The sequence below is a fragment of the Pinus tabuliformis genome, chromosome 2_2, assembly GCF_031772625.1.
Source record: "Pinus tabuliformis cultivar Carrire ecotype Pingquan chromosome 2_2, CPIR1, whole genome shotgun sequence".
Taxonomy (NCBI): Eukaryota; Viridiplantae; Streptophyta; class Pinopsida; order Pinales; family Pinaceae; genus Pinus; species Pinus tabuliformis.
In genome coordinates, this window is record NC_142300.1 from 752,628,891 (window position 1) to 752,646,472 (window position 17,582).

The 17,582-nt window shown below is 38.4% G+C and overlaps 2 pseudogenes; both read right to left on the reverse strand.

Annotated features, from left to right (window-relative positions):
- Nucleotides 1-574: 574 nt before the first annotated feature.
- On the reverse strand, nucleotides 575-13,863 carry LOC149194880 (ABC transporter B family member 15-like; annotated as a pseudogene).
- Nucleotides 13,864-14,138: 275 nt separating this feature from the next.
- Nucleotides 14,139-16,044, reverse strand: LOC149194881 (floricaula/leafy-like protein FL1 pseudogene; annotated as a pseudogene).
- Nucleotides 16,045-17,582: the final 1,538 nt, after the last annotated feature.

Below are 17,582 nucleotides of genomic sequence, written 5' to 3' on the forward strand. Positions count from 1 at the left end.
GGAGAGGGCTTCGCTCTTTCTCTCTGAACCGACTTGATCGATGCGCTGATAAGATTAGGGCGCGGAACCAACTGGATCCACTCCCCACGCTTTTATCCCTCTCTGAACCAACCGGTTAGGATGCGTAAGCAGGCTCGACTGTTAAGGACCTTTAGGTGCTTGCATCATACTCGGCCAAATTATAGGAATAGATTACCTTCTGATATGAAAAGATTTTATATAAAAAGGAATAATTTTACATATGGACAATTATTCAATCTTTTGATCATCCACAACAATCTATCTTCCTTGCCCATTGGTGAAATAGGACCCGTTCACTCAGAAAAAGAGACTATTTCATTCATCAAATCACAAGTATCTAACATATTATTACCTAAATATTTAAAACGAAAACGAAGTGGTGACCAAACGTTTGTATTAACCATAGTTAATGGCGTGGAAGTTACTGGTTGTTGCTCAACATCACAAATTGCCCAGCCCTGAGGTAATGATACATGCATATCATCCTACCATCCAAATCATTGAAATAGAACCCATTGTCTTAATTATTGTAGTTACAACTTCGTCTCAAACTTTAAATATTGATTGCGTAACGCTGTTGCTGGAGTTTTATAAGTCAAAAATATATACCACCTTCGCCTTTGGTCAAGAGATGGGAGTGATTTCCCTGCTCAACAACCCTCCCTCCCTCAATAACAGCTCTACAATCAGAGTTTCGAATTGAGGTCAACCGATGAGCTACAACGACGGTTGTTCGTCCAACCGTTACTCTATCTAATGCCTCCTGAACAGCATTCTCGGAGTGAGCATCCAGTGCACTCGTTGCCTCTTCCAACAGCAAGATTCTTGGATTCTTTATAATTTCCCTTGTTGTGGCTATTCTCTGTTTCTGCCCGCCAGACATCTGCGTTCCCATGTTTCCCGCGTATGTTTCATATCCATCCTTCAAGCACCTGAAATATATATTCAAAATGCACACAATTCATTCATAAAAGTTGCATAGATAATCTTGCAGTCTAATTTAGTTAATATGATTTATTTCAGTCCACTTACGAGATGAATTCATGGGCATTGGCAGCCTTGGCTGCCTCTACTATCTCCGCCTCACTTGCATTCTCTTTACCATACGCAATGTTATTGCGGATGCTCCTAGCAAATAGGGTTGGCTCTTGCCCTACAAGAGCTACGTGTTGCCTCATGCACCGCAAATTGAACTTTTTGATGTCTTGGCCATCTATGAGTACCATCCCTTTCAGTGGATCATAGAACCTCTCTATTAATCCAATGATGGTGGACTTACCACACCCACTTTTTCCAACTAGAGAAAAACTGCTCCCCGCATTGATCTTAAGGCTGAAATTTCTCAAGATCATGGCATTTGGACGAGCTGGATAAGCAAAGTCCAGACTATTCAGCTCTAAAGTGCCTACCACTTTCTCTGGGTTTATCTTGTCATTGTCGGCTGGGTTTATAAGGCTACTTCTGTTCAAAATTTCAAAAACAGACGTGACAGCATCAGATCCCTTGGCCAGATCTGATGTCATACTTCCAGCGTCCGCTATCATTCGACCCATTCTTGCAAAAATAAAATGGTTCAATAAAAATGCATGGAAACTGATGATTCCGTTGTTGGAATTTAATTCCAACTGCAACATAAATAGCAAAATCCGATTTGCTGTAGATATTCGAGACTGTTGGATGCCTCAAAGTCGTGCTTGATATTTTTCCCACCACTGTGCATTAAATTTTCAGAATTAAATTCCATGCAATAGCCAACTTCATTTCTTCAAAAGGCATCACCGCTTGCTGCATTCAATACGCAGATAAGTTTTAGAAGATATTTTTATTATCTTATTGTTTAAAGTCAAATATGTTTTTAACATATAAATGCAATGAACAACAGTTCTTTTTTGATGTTAGAAGAATGTTAGAGAGTTTGAGAAATAGAAAAAGACAGAGAAGAAGGCAGAGCAGAGAAAACAACAAGAAAACAGAGTCACTGTGTTTTGGAGCAGCGATGCATTCTACAGGTTGTTTCAGCAACTATCTGTGTGTTTCAGCAACATACTGTGTGGTGTTTTAGCAACTGTCTGCTAGATGCTGAAACACGAATCTGTGTTAAAAAATAGAGTATGGAGTTTTTGGTTATTCCAGAACTGTAGTTCTGAAGAAGTTTGTAATTTTTATTGTCATTTTTATGGTTAATAAAAATAGAGCATTTCTCCATATCTTCCTTGTCCAGATTTCTCTCATTTCTTTGTGTTGAGTTGAGGAACTTTGCTTCCTCTGTTTTGTTCGAAATTATCAGAAATTCCCAACATGGTATCAGAGCTGGTCTAGGCACTCAATGAGTCAAAAACAGAGTTTGTTTTTTCACTGTAGGAGCTGTAAGAAGCTTATTGAGCAGATTTTCTCCAGCAGAGAAAGTTTTTTGCTTGTTTTTAATTATACAGTCAGTATCTCTTCTTTACTTATACAGGTTAAGATGGCAGATGCTGGAACTGGTTTGACAAATTCCCAACTGCCACAGTTTAATGGGAAAAATCACAGTTATTGGTCCATAACAATGAAAGCATTGTTTGCTTCTCAAGGAATATGGGAGCTGGTTGAAACTGGCTATGCTGAACCTGCAGATGCAACAGCATTGGCTGCTTTGACAGTAGTAGAAAGAGACCAGTTGAAGAGCGACAGGAAGAAGGATGCCAAAGCCCTCTTTTTTCTCTTCCAATTAGTACATGAAAGTGTTTTTCCACGGATTGCAGCAGCAACAAAATCCAAGGAGGCATGGGATATTCTCAAAACTGCCTATCAAGGCATGGAGAAGGTGAAGACTGCAAAGTTGCAGATGTTGAGGAGAGACTTTGAAACACTCAGCATGAAAGAATATGATACAGTAGATTCATTCTTCACTCAGGTTATTAGATTGATAACCCAGATAAGATCTCATGGTGAGATTCTTGAAGAAAGAAGGATTGTAGAGAAGATCTTGAGAAGTTTACCCTCAAGGTTTGAAGCTATTGTGGTAGCAATAGAAGAAACAAAGGATCTCTCACAATTCACAGTAGATGAACTGAGTGCTTCTCTTATGTCTCATGAACACAGACTGAGTAGAGGAACAAATTCCTCTTTTGAGCAAGAATTCAAGACTAAGATGTCTTTTGGCCAAGGAAAAGGTCGAGGTAGAGCAAATAACAGAGGTCGTGGAAGAAGCCAAAACAAAAGCAGAAATAATCCTGCAAGCACAAGCGGAAGGAGCTGCAATCAGAACCAAGATGAAGGTTCAAGCAAACAACAAGCTCATGGACAAAGGTATGACAAATCCCAAGTCCAATGTTATTATTGTAAGAAATATGGGCACTACGCCAATGAATGTAGGAAAAAACAAAATGACATGAATAGTAGGCAAAATGCTAATTTTGCAAATGAAGAAGATAAGAATCCGAAGATTGTGCTGTTAACATGTAACATTGCATAAGACAAACAAGAAGATTTTTGGTTCTTAGACTCAGATTGTAGTAATCACATGACTGGAAATATTGCAATGTTTGCCAATCTGGATGAAAATGTGAAATCTGAGGTAACAACAGGAACTGATAGTAAGATATCTGTCAGGGGTAAGGGCAGAGTCAGTATCCAAGCAAGAAACGAAGAACAGATGATTGTGCCAAAGGTATACTATGTACCTGGTCTGAAATGTAATCTTTTGAGCATTGGACAGCTCATTAACAAAGGTTACAATGTGTTCTTAAAAGATGATATGTGTACAATCAGAGACATACCTCCAAGTAAGAAGATCATTGCACAGGTGCAGATGACCAACAATAGAATGTTTCCTCTCAAACTCAGGGCAGATTTGAAGGAAGGAAGAACTATTGCAGCTGTAACACAAGAAGCCTTTCAGGAACAAGTAAAAGATGAGAATTGGTTGTGGCACTTGAGATTTGGACATCTCAATTTTGGAGGCTTGAATCTGTTGCACAGAAAGGGAATGGTAAAAGGATTGCCATTGATCGAGAAACCGGACATCCTTTGTGAAGGCTGCATCTTGGGCAAGCAACACAAAAAAGGCTTTCCAGCAGGAAAGAGTATAAGGGCAAAAGCGCCCTTGGAAATTTTTCACTCTGATGTGTGTGGACCGATGAAAATACCATCATTTGCCGGAAATAAATATGTTTTAACTTTCATTGATGATTACACCAGAAAGACATGGGTGTATATGCTGAAACAAAAGAGTAAAGTGTTTGAGAAATTCTGCCACTTCAAAACTCTTGTTGAGAAGTAGTGTGGGCATTATATCAAAGTTCTCAAAACAGATAGAGGAGGAGAGTACATCTCCAAAGACTTTCTGTGTTTTTGCAGAGAGAATGGAATATAAAAGCAGTTCACCGCAAGGTATACACCTTAGCAAAACGGTGTTGCCGAAAGGAAGAATAGGACCATTCTTGACATGGTCAGAAGTATGCTGAAGGAAAAACACTTGCCGCATGAGTATTGGGCAGAAGCTGTCACTTGCACAGTTTACATCTTGAATAGATGCCCAACTAAAGCTGTCATGAACAAAATACCAGAAGAAGCATAGAGTGGTCAAAAGCAAACTGTCACTCACATGAGAATATTCGGTTGTGTAGCATATGCACATGTACCGGATCAGCTAAGGAAGAAGCTTGACAGTAAGGGGGAGAAGTGTGTCTTTATTGGCTATTGTGATGAGTCAAAAGCATACAAACTCTATAATCCATCCACCAAGAAATTGATAGTAAGCATAGATGTGCAGTTCATTGAAGATGAAGCTTGGGATGGAAGCTTAGAGAAGACAGTGAATGTGAAGACAATTGTGTCTCACGAAGAAAAAGAGGAAGGGACAACAACAAATAATCCTTCCTTGGTGGCTCCTCCTCCACCACAGAAATTACAACAAACCACACCACAAGCTGGAATTCGAACAGCCTTGAGAAGTCAAGGAAGTGCTTGTCCAAGCACACCATAGGGATCAAAAATACCCTCAAGTTCAGATGGAACTCCAAGCACACCAAGAAGACCAAGATTCAGAAATCTGAATGAGATTTATGAACAAGGAGAGGTAAGTAACAATACCGGTCTGGATTCATTATTCACTTTGTATTGTCATGTTGATGACCCAGTTCATTTTGAAGATGCTGTAAATGAAGATAAATGGATTGAAGCAATGAACGAAGAAATTGGTGTAATTGAGAAGAGTAAAACATGGGAGTTAGTGGACCTCCGTGAAGGCAAAGATGCCATTGGAGTTAAGTGGGTCTATAAGACCAAAAGCAATGCTGAAGGCAAGATTGACAGGCACAAAGCAAGACTTGTTGTGAAAGGCTACAAGCAGCAACAAGGCAAAGACTATGATGAAACCTTTGCACCAGTAGCAAAGATGGAAACAGTCAGAACAGTGTTGTCTATTGTGGCACAACACAAATGGAAGATTTATCAGATGGATGTTAAATTTGAATTCCTGAATGGAGTGTTAAAAGAAGAGGTTTATGTTGAACAACCTCCAGGCTATGAAGTTGAAGGCCAAGAGCATAAAGTCTGCAAACTGAAGAAGTCTCTTTATGGGCTGAAGCAAGCTCCAAGAGCATGGTACAGCAGAATAGATGCTTATCTGATTGAGAATGGGTTTGATAAGTGTGATGGTGAACCCACACTCTACATAAAGGAGAATGACGCTAAGATTCTTATTGTTGTTTTATATGTAGATGATTTGATTTTTACTAGCAATGATGCTTCTCTCATTTCTGATTTTAAAGCAGTCATGAAAAGTGAATCTGAAATGACTAACTTGGGCTTCTTAAGATATTTTCTTCAAATTGAAGTAGACCAAAGTGAAAATGGTGTTTTCATTTCTCAAATTAAATATGTAGAAGCAGTGTTGAAGAGATTTAACATGCAGAACAGCAAGGCAGCTGTGACTCCAACTGTAATGGGGTTGAAATTGACCAAAGAAGACAGCAGCAAGGATTTTGATCCAAAATTGTACAAGAGCATAGTTGGCAGCCTTGTGTATTTGACTGCAACTAGGTCGGACATTATGCATGCTGTGAGTTTAATCTCCAGATTTATGGAAAGACCAAAAGAGACTCATTGGCAGGCAGCCAAGAGGATTCTAAGGTATGTGAATGGAACGAAGGGGTTTGGTATTTTATACTCCTCTTCTGAAAGTTTCATGTTGACAGGTTACACTAACAGTGATTGGGCTGGAAGTGTTGATGATAGGAAAAGCAAATCGAGATATGTGTTTCATATGAGATCGGGAGCCATCTCATGGGCTTCCAAGAAGCAACCAGTTGTGTCTTTGTCAACAGCAGAGGCAGAGTATGTGGCAGCAACAGTAGCAACATGCCAAGCAGTGTGGCTGAGAAGAGTTCTCAGAGATTTGTGTCATGAACAAGAAAAGGGCACAACCATTTACTGCGACAATGGCTCAGCAATAACATTGTCTAAAAACTCTGTTTTTCATAAAAGGACAAAGCACATAGACACCAAATTTCACTTCATACGTGAATTGGTTAACAATGGTGAGATTGTTTTGCAGCACTGCAGAACAGAGGATCAGTTAGCTGACATCTTGACAAAACAATTGGGAAAGAAAAGTTTTGATCATTTCAGGAAATGCTTGGGTATGCAGAAAAACCCAACAGTTAAAATTAAGGGGGAGTGTTGGAATTTAATTCCAACTACAACATAAACAGCTGGACAGAAATCCGATTTGCTGTAGATATTCTAGACTGTTGGATGCCTCAAAGTCGTGCTTGATATTTTGCACATTACTGTGCATTAAATTTTCAGAATTAAATTCCCCTGCAAAAGCCGATTTTATTTCTTCAAAAGGCATCACCGCTTGCTGCATTCAATACGTAGATAAGCTTTAGAAGATATTTTTATTATCTTATTGTTTAAAGTCAAATATGTTTTTAACATATAAATGTAATGAACAACAGTTCTTTTTTGATGTTAGAAGGATGTTAGAGAGTTTGAGAAATAGAAAAAGACAGAGAAGAAGGCAAAGCAGAGAAAACAACAAGAAAACAGAGTCACTGTGTTTTGGAGCAGCAATGCATTCTACAGGCTGTTTCAGCAACTGTCTATGTGTTTCAGCAACACACTGTGTGGTGTTTCAGCAACTGTCTGCTAGATGCTGAAACACAAATCTGTGTTACAAAACAGAGTATGGAGTTTTTAGTTATTCCAGAACTGTAGTTCTGAAGAAGTTTGTAATTTTTATTGTCATTTTTATGGTTAATAAAAAACAGAGCTTTTCTCCATATCTTCTTTGTCCAGATTTCTCTCATTTTTTTGTGTTGAGTTGAGGAACTTTGCTTCCTCTGTTTTGTTCGAAATTATCAGAAATTCCCAACATCTGTGCCCTATCAGAATTCCTCCGTACCAAAACACAAGCGACCAGTAGCATATTTCGATGAGCTTGGAAGTTCCAAGAGCCAAACCTGCGCACCATGATTGTTTATTGATCTCCCTACGTGGAGCTGCTTGTCCAGAGTTAAACATATCTATGATTTTCTGTTGACAGGAAAAAATGGCTATGGTTTTGTGATGCGTAACGCATTCAAATGTCGCCTGGATACCCTCATCCTGCGCTTTAATAGACTTAGCCGAAACGTTCTTAAGGACGACTTTTCGAGTGTAGAAACAAAACACCATCAGGGGCTACACAACTATCAACACAATAGCAAGTTGCCACGCTACAAATATTCCTAGGGTTACAGTTAAAATAAGTCCAGAGACACACTCCACTAGAAGCGAAACACGATCGCCGACTAAGGCTCTTATCTGCACAGCAAGTTGACAGAGTTAAGCATTTGAAAATGGATTTGACAGAAATAATGACAAGGATTGAGACGTTGAGAAAGAGGACTGAGAATGAACTCTGAAATATAAAATAGAGGTGGAACAAGCTTTTCTTCAGATTAATTAGTAATAGTTAAATAGATCACAGATTTAATAAATGATTAATTGTTGAAATGTTAATTTCCCCTGCTGCCTACTATTTCCAGAAAACCAGCCAGACTTCCCCGCACCACTTTTCAAGAGACGATGGTATTTATCAAATGGCAGCGATTACGATCATCGACTGACACGTGGCTGAGAGGTTTTGTCAGAGCAGTTTTCCCTGGAGCATAAAGATCGGCAAGAAGGTCCACGCGATATGGTTTCACAACCGTCCGATTGAAACCAAAGTTGTTGTACAGGTCTACACCACATTGCGTGAAGTGAAATGGAATTTTTGTTTGACTTCTGTATGACTGATAATACTGTATGTAAGGCTGACTGAGTCAATTTACCGCCATGCTGAATTAATTAAAGAAATTAAGTGAAATGTACTGGTGTCAGTAAATGTAGGTGAAGCTTTAATTCACGGTAGTAAATTTTTTTTCAAAGTAATATGTATGTAGTTTTCTGTTGTGTTGAAACGTAATGCGTAGCAATGCAAGCTCATATGAATGAAACTTTTATGCACAGTAGTGTAGAGATTGAAATGTAATGTTTCTATTTGTTGAAGAAAACGACAGGGAGCACGTAGCAGCGTGAATGTAATGTTTGTTGTTGTCCGTTGAGAAATGTAAGTGAAGCACACCTGAGCGCGAATGAAAAAGAGGGCAAAATGCAGCAGAGCGTGAATGTCCAGTTTTTATGAATGTAATGCAAAGAGAAAATCGCTGCAGCGAACGTAAAGAGAATTCTTCCAGCAGGTTGAATGTAATACACACAGCAGTGTGGATGTAATACAAAGAATACGTAGCAGCGTAGAATTGCATATGCAAGGGGAAGCACGCAGCAGCATGAAGCTTTTTTTGTGTGGTTGTTTTGTTGAGAAAACAAAAGGCAATACGCAGCAGCCCGTATGTGCTAAGCGAATGTAATGTTTTGTTGAAAGGAAGAGTTTGTAATGCACAGCAGTGCAGAGATATCACAGCCTGAGCACCATTGTGAAGAGCAGCACGAATGAAGAGATTTTTACACACAGCAGTGTAAAATTTCAAAACAGAGACAGAGTATTTTGCTTTTTTTTTATAATGCACAGAAGTGCAGACACAATAGTGTTAATTTTCAGCATAGACAGAGTGAAATCTTTGGAACAGCATCTGAAGTGTTCCTACTGTAATCCCTCCGTGAGAGGAAGAATTTTGTAACAGCAGACTTGTTAATTAATACAAGTTTTTTTTTTTGTTGAGTGTTGCTGAAACACCGTATTCAAAAAATAGTTTCTCGATGTCAAAAACAGAGTGTTGTTGAAACACCAATTTCAGCGTTGCTGAAACGCCGTTGCTAAAACTCAGTTTACGAAACTTTGTTGCTGAAACATTGCATTCAGCAAACAATTTTTATTTCCGCTGTGTTAAAACAAAGCATTGTTCTGTTCAGTTTTTGGTCCTGTGGCAAAACAGAGTATTACTCTCTGTTCAATTATTTTGTTTGGAATTACCAAAAATTCCCAACATGGTATTAGAGCTTGTCTAGGCTCTTTGAAGGTGTCAAAGAAGTTGAAGAAAGGATTCTTGCTGTAGGAGCTTCTACAGCAGAGTGAAGACTCAGTCAAGAAAGAATCCAAGGTATTTCTCAAGTCAGTTTTTGTGTTACTGTTGAAGACAGTGAGTTATTTTAAATACACAGTCAAGTATTTTGAAGCACAGTTAAGAGTGCAAGAATGGCTGGAGCCCGGTTCCTTCATTCAAAGCTTAACAGCTTGAAGGTCGACATTTAGAACACAAATGGCGAGGTCAAGGAAGAAAGTCTCCAATCCTCCTAAGGATGTGTCTCCCTCTACTACTAAAATAGAAGACAATCAATTTGATGAGGCTCCAAGGCTCAATGGGAACTTTAATATATGGGAAGCAAGAATGAGGACTTTCTTACAGTCTCAAGGGATTGAAATTTGGGAATCAGTGATTGATGATAGCAGGATGGATAGAGAATCCAAGGAGTACAATGCAAAAGTAGCAAAGGCAATCTTGAAGGGGCTACCTGATTCTATAAAGAAGAATCTAGGAAAACATTCATCAACAAAGGATATATGGGACAAACTTCATGACCTTCACTCAAAAGGAGCACTGACCATGACCATCAATCAAGAAGGAGATCCTGATCACATCATAGAAGCTGAAAATGAGAATGATGACATCAAGGCTGAAGTAGACCTAGAAGATGAAAAGAATGAAAAGGACTTTGTAGAAGAACTCCTCGGTCAACTTATGACTGCCATGGAAGAGATTAACAATTTGAAAGAGGAAAATGAGGCACTTAAGAAGATAGCTCTAGTTGGTAACCAAGATCAACAAGGAAGAAAGTTGACCTCATCAAGCTTCAAGTACAAGAAAGAGATGAAGAGCTTGCAAACCTTAAGAAGGAACTTCATCAAAGCAAAAGGAAGCATCATGAAGAAGTCATATCCATGACAAATCAATTGAATAAAACAAAGAAGCAAGAAAATACCTTGTCAAGTCAACTTGAACAAAGGCACAAGAGCATGAACAAACTTGAAGAAGAGATTGGTCAGTACAAGGTAGATGTTTCCTCCCTTAGGTCTCAATTACAAGAAGCCAAGAAACAGGCACAAGAAGCTGAGAAGAAAATGGAGAGCAGTCAAGCAAAGAATGAAGAAATCTTCAAAATGAAGTTAGATATCATCTCCCTTAAAATAGTAGCAGCTGAAGCTACTCGCAACAAGGAAGAAACTGAGGAACAAGTTGCAAAGAAGAATAATGAGTGTGAAAGATTGCAAGAAGAGACTGTCCTCCTTAGAAAAAAGGTTGAAGGGATGAACAAAATCATGAAGAGCTCTCAAGCCTTGGATGACATGCTCAGTTATCACAGATGTCCATATGATAAATCAGGACTCGGGTATGCAGGTGAACCCTCAAACAAGAATGAAAATGCTTTGAGCAAAAGAGATGTGAAGAAGCCAGAAAGAAATTGTGATGCTCCTAGTTCCAGCAAAGGCAAGGACAAAAATCAAGGCTACAATAGAAGAAATGCTATTCTAAGAAGAAATCTTGCTCCAAGTAGAAAACCAGCTCCAAAAAGAAATGTAGATGATGTCAAAGAGGCAAGAGGCAATGGTTATCATCAAAAGATCTCAAGGCAGAAAGGCTTCAGAAGTACATCAAGGATACCTCCATCTCCCAGGTACCAAAGTTCATTTTTTGGTTATTGTTATTCTTGTTCAAACTTTGGTCATATGGCAAAACACTGTAAAGTATCTAATAGAGATAGATGTTATAGTCTCCGACAACCTCCAAGAAACAATTTTACAAGAAGAAATCATGAAATCTTATTCATGAACAATGTAGAATGCTTCAAGTGTCATAACATTGGTCATATGGCACGTGATTGTAACTTAACATGGGCTCTTACACAAGATAGAACCATGCAAAAGAAGAAAGTTACACAAGTATGGAGAAGGAAGGAAATACAGTCCGAAAGTCCCTTGAGCTCTCCAACCAATCTAAGTTTTTTTTGAAAAGACTCTGCCAAGAGGAGATGATGCATACAGTTAAGGGGAGCCTGTAATTCTTGATCATTATCGCTGAAGCTATTAGTGAACGGGTTCTTATGAAATCCTTGCTGAACTATATTAACAGTCATTCTTTGAATTTTTGAGGAAATGTCTGGGTACGACTGATAACCCAACAGTGAAAATTAAAGGGGAGTGTTGAAATGTTAATTTCCCCTGCTGTGTACTGTTTCCAAAAAACCAGCCAGACTTCCCCGCACCGCTTTTCAAGAGACGGTGGTATTTCTCAAATGGCAGCGATTACGATCATCGATTGACATGTGGCTGAGAGGTTTTGTCAGAGCAGTTTTCCTCGGAGCATAAAGATTGGCAAGAAGGTCCGCACAATATGGTTTCACAACCATCCGATTGAAACCAAAGTTGTTGTACAGGTCTACACCACATTGCATGAAGTGAAATGGAATTTTTGTTTGACTTCCATATGACTGACAAAACCGTATGCAATGCTGACTGAATCAATTTACCGCCATGCTGAAGTAATTAAAGAAATTAAGTGAAATGTACTGGGGTCAGTAAATGTAGGTGAAGCTTTAATTCACGAGAGTAAATTTTTTTCAAAGTAATATGTATGTAGTTTTCTGTTGTGTTGAAACGTAATGTGTAGCAACGCAAGCTCATATGAATGAAACTTTTATGCACAACAGTGCAGAGATTGAAATGTAATGTTTCTGTTTGTTGAAGAAAATGAAAGGGACCATGCAGCAGTGTGAATATAATGTTTGTTGTTGTCCGTTGAGAAATGTAAGTGAAGCACAGCTGAGCGTGAATGAAAAAGAGGGCAAAATGCAGCAGAGCGTGAATGTCTAGTTTTTGTGAATGTAATGCAAAGAGAAACTCGCCGCAGCGAATGTAAGGAGAATTCTTCCAGCAGGTTGAATGTAATACACACAGCAGTGTGGATGTAATACAAAGAATACGTAGCAGCGTAGAATTGCATATGCAACGGGAAGCACGCAGTAACATGAAGTTTTTTTGTGTGGTTGTTTTGTTGAGAAAACAAAAGGCAATACGCAGTAGCACGTATGTGCTAAGTGAATGTAATGTTTTGTTGAAAGACAAATTTTTTAATGCACAGTAGTGCAGAGATATTGCAACCTGAGCGCCATTGTGAAGAGTAGCGCGAATGAAGAAATTTTTACACACAGCAGTGTAAAATTTCAAAACGGAGACAGAGTATTTTGCTTTTGTTTATAATGCACAGAAGTGCAGACACAACAGTGTTAATTTTCAGCATAGACAGAGTGAAATCTTTGGAACAACATCTGAAGCTTTCCTACTGTAATCCCTCCGTGAGAGGAAGAATTTTGTAACAGCAGTCTTGTTAATTAATACAAGTTTTTTTTGTTGTTGAGCGTTGTTGAAACACCGTATTCAGAAAATAGTTTCTTGGTGTTAAAAATAGAGTGTTGCTGAAACACCAGTTCCAGCGTTGCTGAAACACCGTTGCTGAAACTCAGTTGACAAAACTCTGTTGCTGAAACATTGCATTCAGCAAACGATTTTTATTTCTGCTGTGCTAAAACAAAGCATTGTTTGTTCAGTTTTTGATCCTGTGGCAAAACAGAGTATTACTCTCTGTTCAGTTATTTTGTTTGGAATTACTAGAAATTCCCAACACTAATCACTCAAATAAATTGGATTAGAATTTAATTAACTGAACTGAAATTAAACTGACTCTACAATATACTAACTTCAACCTTGCCATCTCAAATTTTCAATGCTTGAGTCTTACTCAACCTCAAAGCTTTGATACCATGACAAGGATTGAGAGGCCGAGAAAGAAGACTGAAAATGAACTTGAAAATAGAAGTGAAGCGAACTTCCTACAGACCAGTAGTAATAAATTACTAAAGTAAACTAAACTAAACTCAACGAAATGAACTAGACTCAAGCTGACTATCACACCTAACAATCAACAAAAAAGAATATATCAAGAAATACATGAATAAGTGAATACTTGCCAGATTAACTTCCTTGGTCAGCTTTGAGCAAACAATTCCACTGGAATGTTGGTCAATATCAAACTAGCCAACTTCAAATGTAAGAATTTTTGAAAGCATTCTTTGGTGGACCCTTGTTGCTAGAAGTTTGCCTACCACTGCGAAGTTATAATGTTGAACCAAATTCACTGTGAAAACAAGCACTGCAAAGGCTGCAAAAAGAATGCAATAAATTCTTACTTTAGATCTGATCTCGTCTCGGTCTTTGAGAAAGAGCACAAAAATCATGCTTGCCACAGTGAGGGGATACGTTATTTGCGTTGCAGCATATCCAAACGCACCTACACAGCCCATGAGGAATTCTTCCATTCCAGAAGATTCATTGCAATCAAACTCAAAAAGGAAGATGATGTTCTAGATCTAAACTCTGTATCAGTGAGTAGTTGTTCTGGTTGGAGGCTGGATATGCAACTATGAAATTGATTTGAAGTCGGTGATCTATTTTCTAAGCTTTCGCTAATTATTCTGGATGTCATTAAAGTATCTGCTACATCTTTAAGAGCAATAGTATCATGTGATGTGACCCTCTGCTGTAGTTGCACTAAAGTTATATATGACCCATTTGGTTTCTTAATAATCTCATGTTATGCACTGAATTCGATGACTTCACCATTTTGCATCACTGCAATTTTCTGAGTGCCTTTAACAGTGCAGAGACGATGAGCCACAATCACCGTAGTGCGTCCAATAGAGGCTTTACCAAGTGCATCTTGAACGATATTCTCTGAGTCTGCATCTAGAGCACTGGTGGCCTCGTCTAAAAGTAAAATTGAAGGGCTTTTCAGCAATGCTCTAGCAATGGCTATTCTCTATTTTTGCCCTCCGGACATCTGCACACCACCTTCTCCTACCTGCAATTTGATTCGTCAGGAGTTAAATACTCGTTATTCTACATTGACAAAATATAACTTGATGGGAATTTCTGATAATTCCAAACAAAACTAAACAGAGGAAAAATGCTCTGTTTTAACACAGGTTCTTAACACAGGGAAGCTAAAATATGAGAAGAACAGAGTTTTTCACACACACAAAACAAAATTTGTATTCATTAATAAAACAACTGATGTTACAACAAGAAGATCTTCCTCTTAACACAGGGATTACATAGGACACTTCAGTTCCAGTTCCAAAAGAAAAATTACTGTCTCTCCTAAAAATTACACTGCCTTTGCTGTGTGTAAAAATCTCATTCACGCTGTTGCATATTCCATTAAAAAAAAATCTCTGTCTCTGTTGAAAAAAAAAATCAACACACTACTGTGTAAAAATTATATATACCTTGTTGCGTTTTTCACTTCATATTCGTTCTCTCAAAAATGCCACTACATTCGCGCTACTGCGCATATTACATTTCATATTGAACAAACAACTATTTACATTTACACTGCTGTGTATATTTCACATGCGCACTAGTGCGTGCTTCCCTTGCATTTCATTGCAACAAAAAACAAAAACAACATATGATATTGCATATTACTCGAGCCATACTGTAGTAAAATAAAAAACATTAAAATTAAAGGTTTTACCTACGTTTACCAACCGGAGTAAATACATTAATTACTTTACTGTTAAAACTGGCGGTCAAAATGAAAACTTTCACTTCACGTTAAATCCTAAATGACTTCATGTTGCGGGCCTGTACACAATCGTTGATTTGATCGAACGGCTCACAGTCAATATCGCACGGACATTTCTGCTAAAGTTTACGCTCCGGGAAAAAACTGCTTTGGAAAAACTGCTGTCCACGTGTCTGCTGATGGGTGTTATCACTGCCCCTCCGGAAAATACCACCGTATCACAAAAAGCGGTGCGATAAACACTGACGGTTTTCTTGAATTAAATGCTGCAGGTGAAATTAGTATTTCAACACTGCCCTTTAATTTCAACTACTGGGTTATCAGTCATACCCAAACATTTCGTCAAAAACTCAAAACTTTTCTGTCTATTCATATCAGCTTTCCTTTCATCGCTCTCACTGCTGTGCTCAGGCACTCCAATCAATCGCGAGCTACAAAACTGTGCCTGGTTACTGTTCTGGAGAATAAGAGTACTGTCTTTTCACCTGGCTATATCCATTTGGACATGATTTTCACTAGTACTTTCTGGGAAAATCTGTGGGTCATTTGCTCTCAGTTCCTTAGATGTTCCTTCAGATGCCACAGCAGCTGCAAAAGTATTCTGATCATCATGTAATATCCTCTTTCTCTCTGCCTCAGACAAGATTTCCAACATTTGCATCTTCAAGCTATCCTGCAACCTTTTCTTCTCTGATCTTATGGCAGATTTAATTCCATATCTCTCCCCTATAAGAAGATCCATATGATAGAGTTCTACCAGGGTCTTCATCAAATCTTCAATCTCTTCCTCTGTCATATTGACAAGGGTGTTGGCAGTGAAGCTTATCTCGGTCATCTTGGCAAGAGTTATGTATCGAACTCCATACTCTTTAAACAGAACTTCAAGGGACTTCAATTCCTTTCTCCCATTCATAGCTTCTATCCATTTCCTATCCTTAATTGCTTCTTTGAAATGAACAGGGTCATCAAAATGACAATATAAAGCAAACAAAGAGTTCATACCTTCATTTGTTGTCTCTTGTTCATAAATGTCACTTAAATTTCTGAACTTCTTACCTCTTTCATTTGGTGTGCAAGTGCTTAAAGAAGCACTTGAATTTCCTCCTTGTGATGTGCTTGGAGAAGCACTTTCATTTCTCCTCAAGAGTGTCCCTTGATGTCCTTGTGTTGGTGCTGTTGTTTGGGGATGTATTTCAGCCATCTCCTTATCATCTTCATCATGTGGCAAGGGGTTTTTAACATTCACTGTTTTCTCTATGCTTCCATCCCAAGTTTCCTCCTCAATGAACTGAACATCTCTACTCACAATAAACTTTTTGGTGGATGGGTTATACAACCTGTAAGATTTGGATTCCTCACTATATCCAATGAAAATACATTTCTCCCCTTTACTGTCCAACTTCTTCCTTAGTTGATCTGGAATGTGTGCATAAGCCACACATCCAAAAACTTTCATGTGGGTGACTCCTTGCTTTGTCCCACTCCATGCTTCTTCCGACACTCTGTTCATTATTGCTTTTGTAGGGCATCTATTCAAAATGTATGCTGCACAATGTACAACTTCAGCCCAATAATCATTTGGCAAATGCTTTGCCTTTAACATACTCCTCGCCATATCCATGATTGTCCTATTCTTCCTTTCGGCAACACCATTTTTCTGTGGAGTGTACCTAGTGGTAAACTGCTTATGAATTCCATTTTCTCTACAAAACCGTAGAAATTCCTTGGAGATATACTCACCTCCTCTATCAATTCTTAGAACTTTGATATGCAACCCGCTTTGGTTTTCTACAAGTTCTTTAAAATTGCAAAATCTTTCAAACACTTCACTTTTGTTCTTAAGGAAATAAACCCAAGTTTTTATGGTAAAATCATCAATAAATGTTAGTATATAGTGGCTGCCTGCAAGTGATGGAGTTTGCATCGGTCCACATAAATATGAGTGGACAATCTCTAAGGGTGCTTTTGCCCTTATGCTTTTCCCAGATGGAAAACTTTCTCTGTGTTGTTTCCCCAAGATACAACCTTCACAAAGGCTGTCTGGTTTCTCTATCAATGGTAATCCTCTCACCATTCCTTTTCTATACAACAAATTATGACCTCCAAAGTTGAGATGTCCAAGTCTCAAGTGCCGCAACCAATTTTCATCTTTTGGTTTGCTTTGGAAAGCCTCTTGTGTCACTACTGCTATTTCTTTATTTTTCAAATCTGCTTTCATCTTGAGAGGGAACATCCTATTCCTTGTCATATTCACTTCAGCAATACATCGTTTACTGGGTGCTCTATCCATGATGGTGCATACATCATTCATAAAGAAAACATTCTACCCCTTTTGAACAAGTTGTCCAATACTTAAGAGGTTACATTTCATTCCAGGAACATACTAAACATCTTCTATGGTTTTCTTTTCACCTTTCTTTGTTAAGACTTTTACTTCTCCTTTTCCCATAA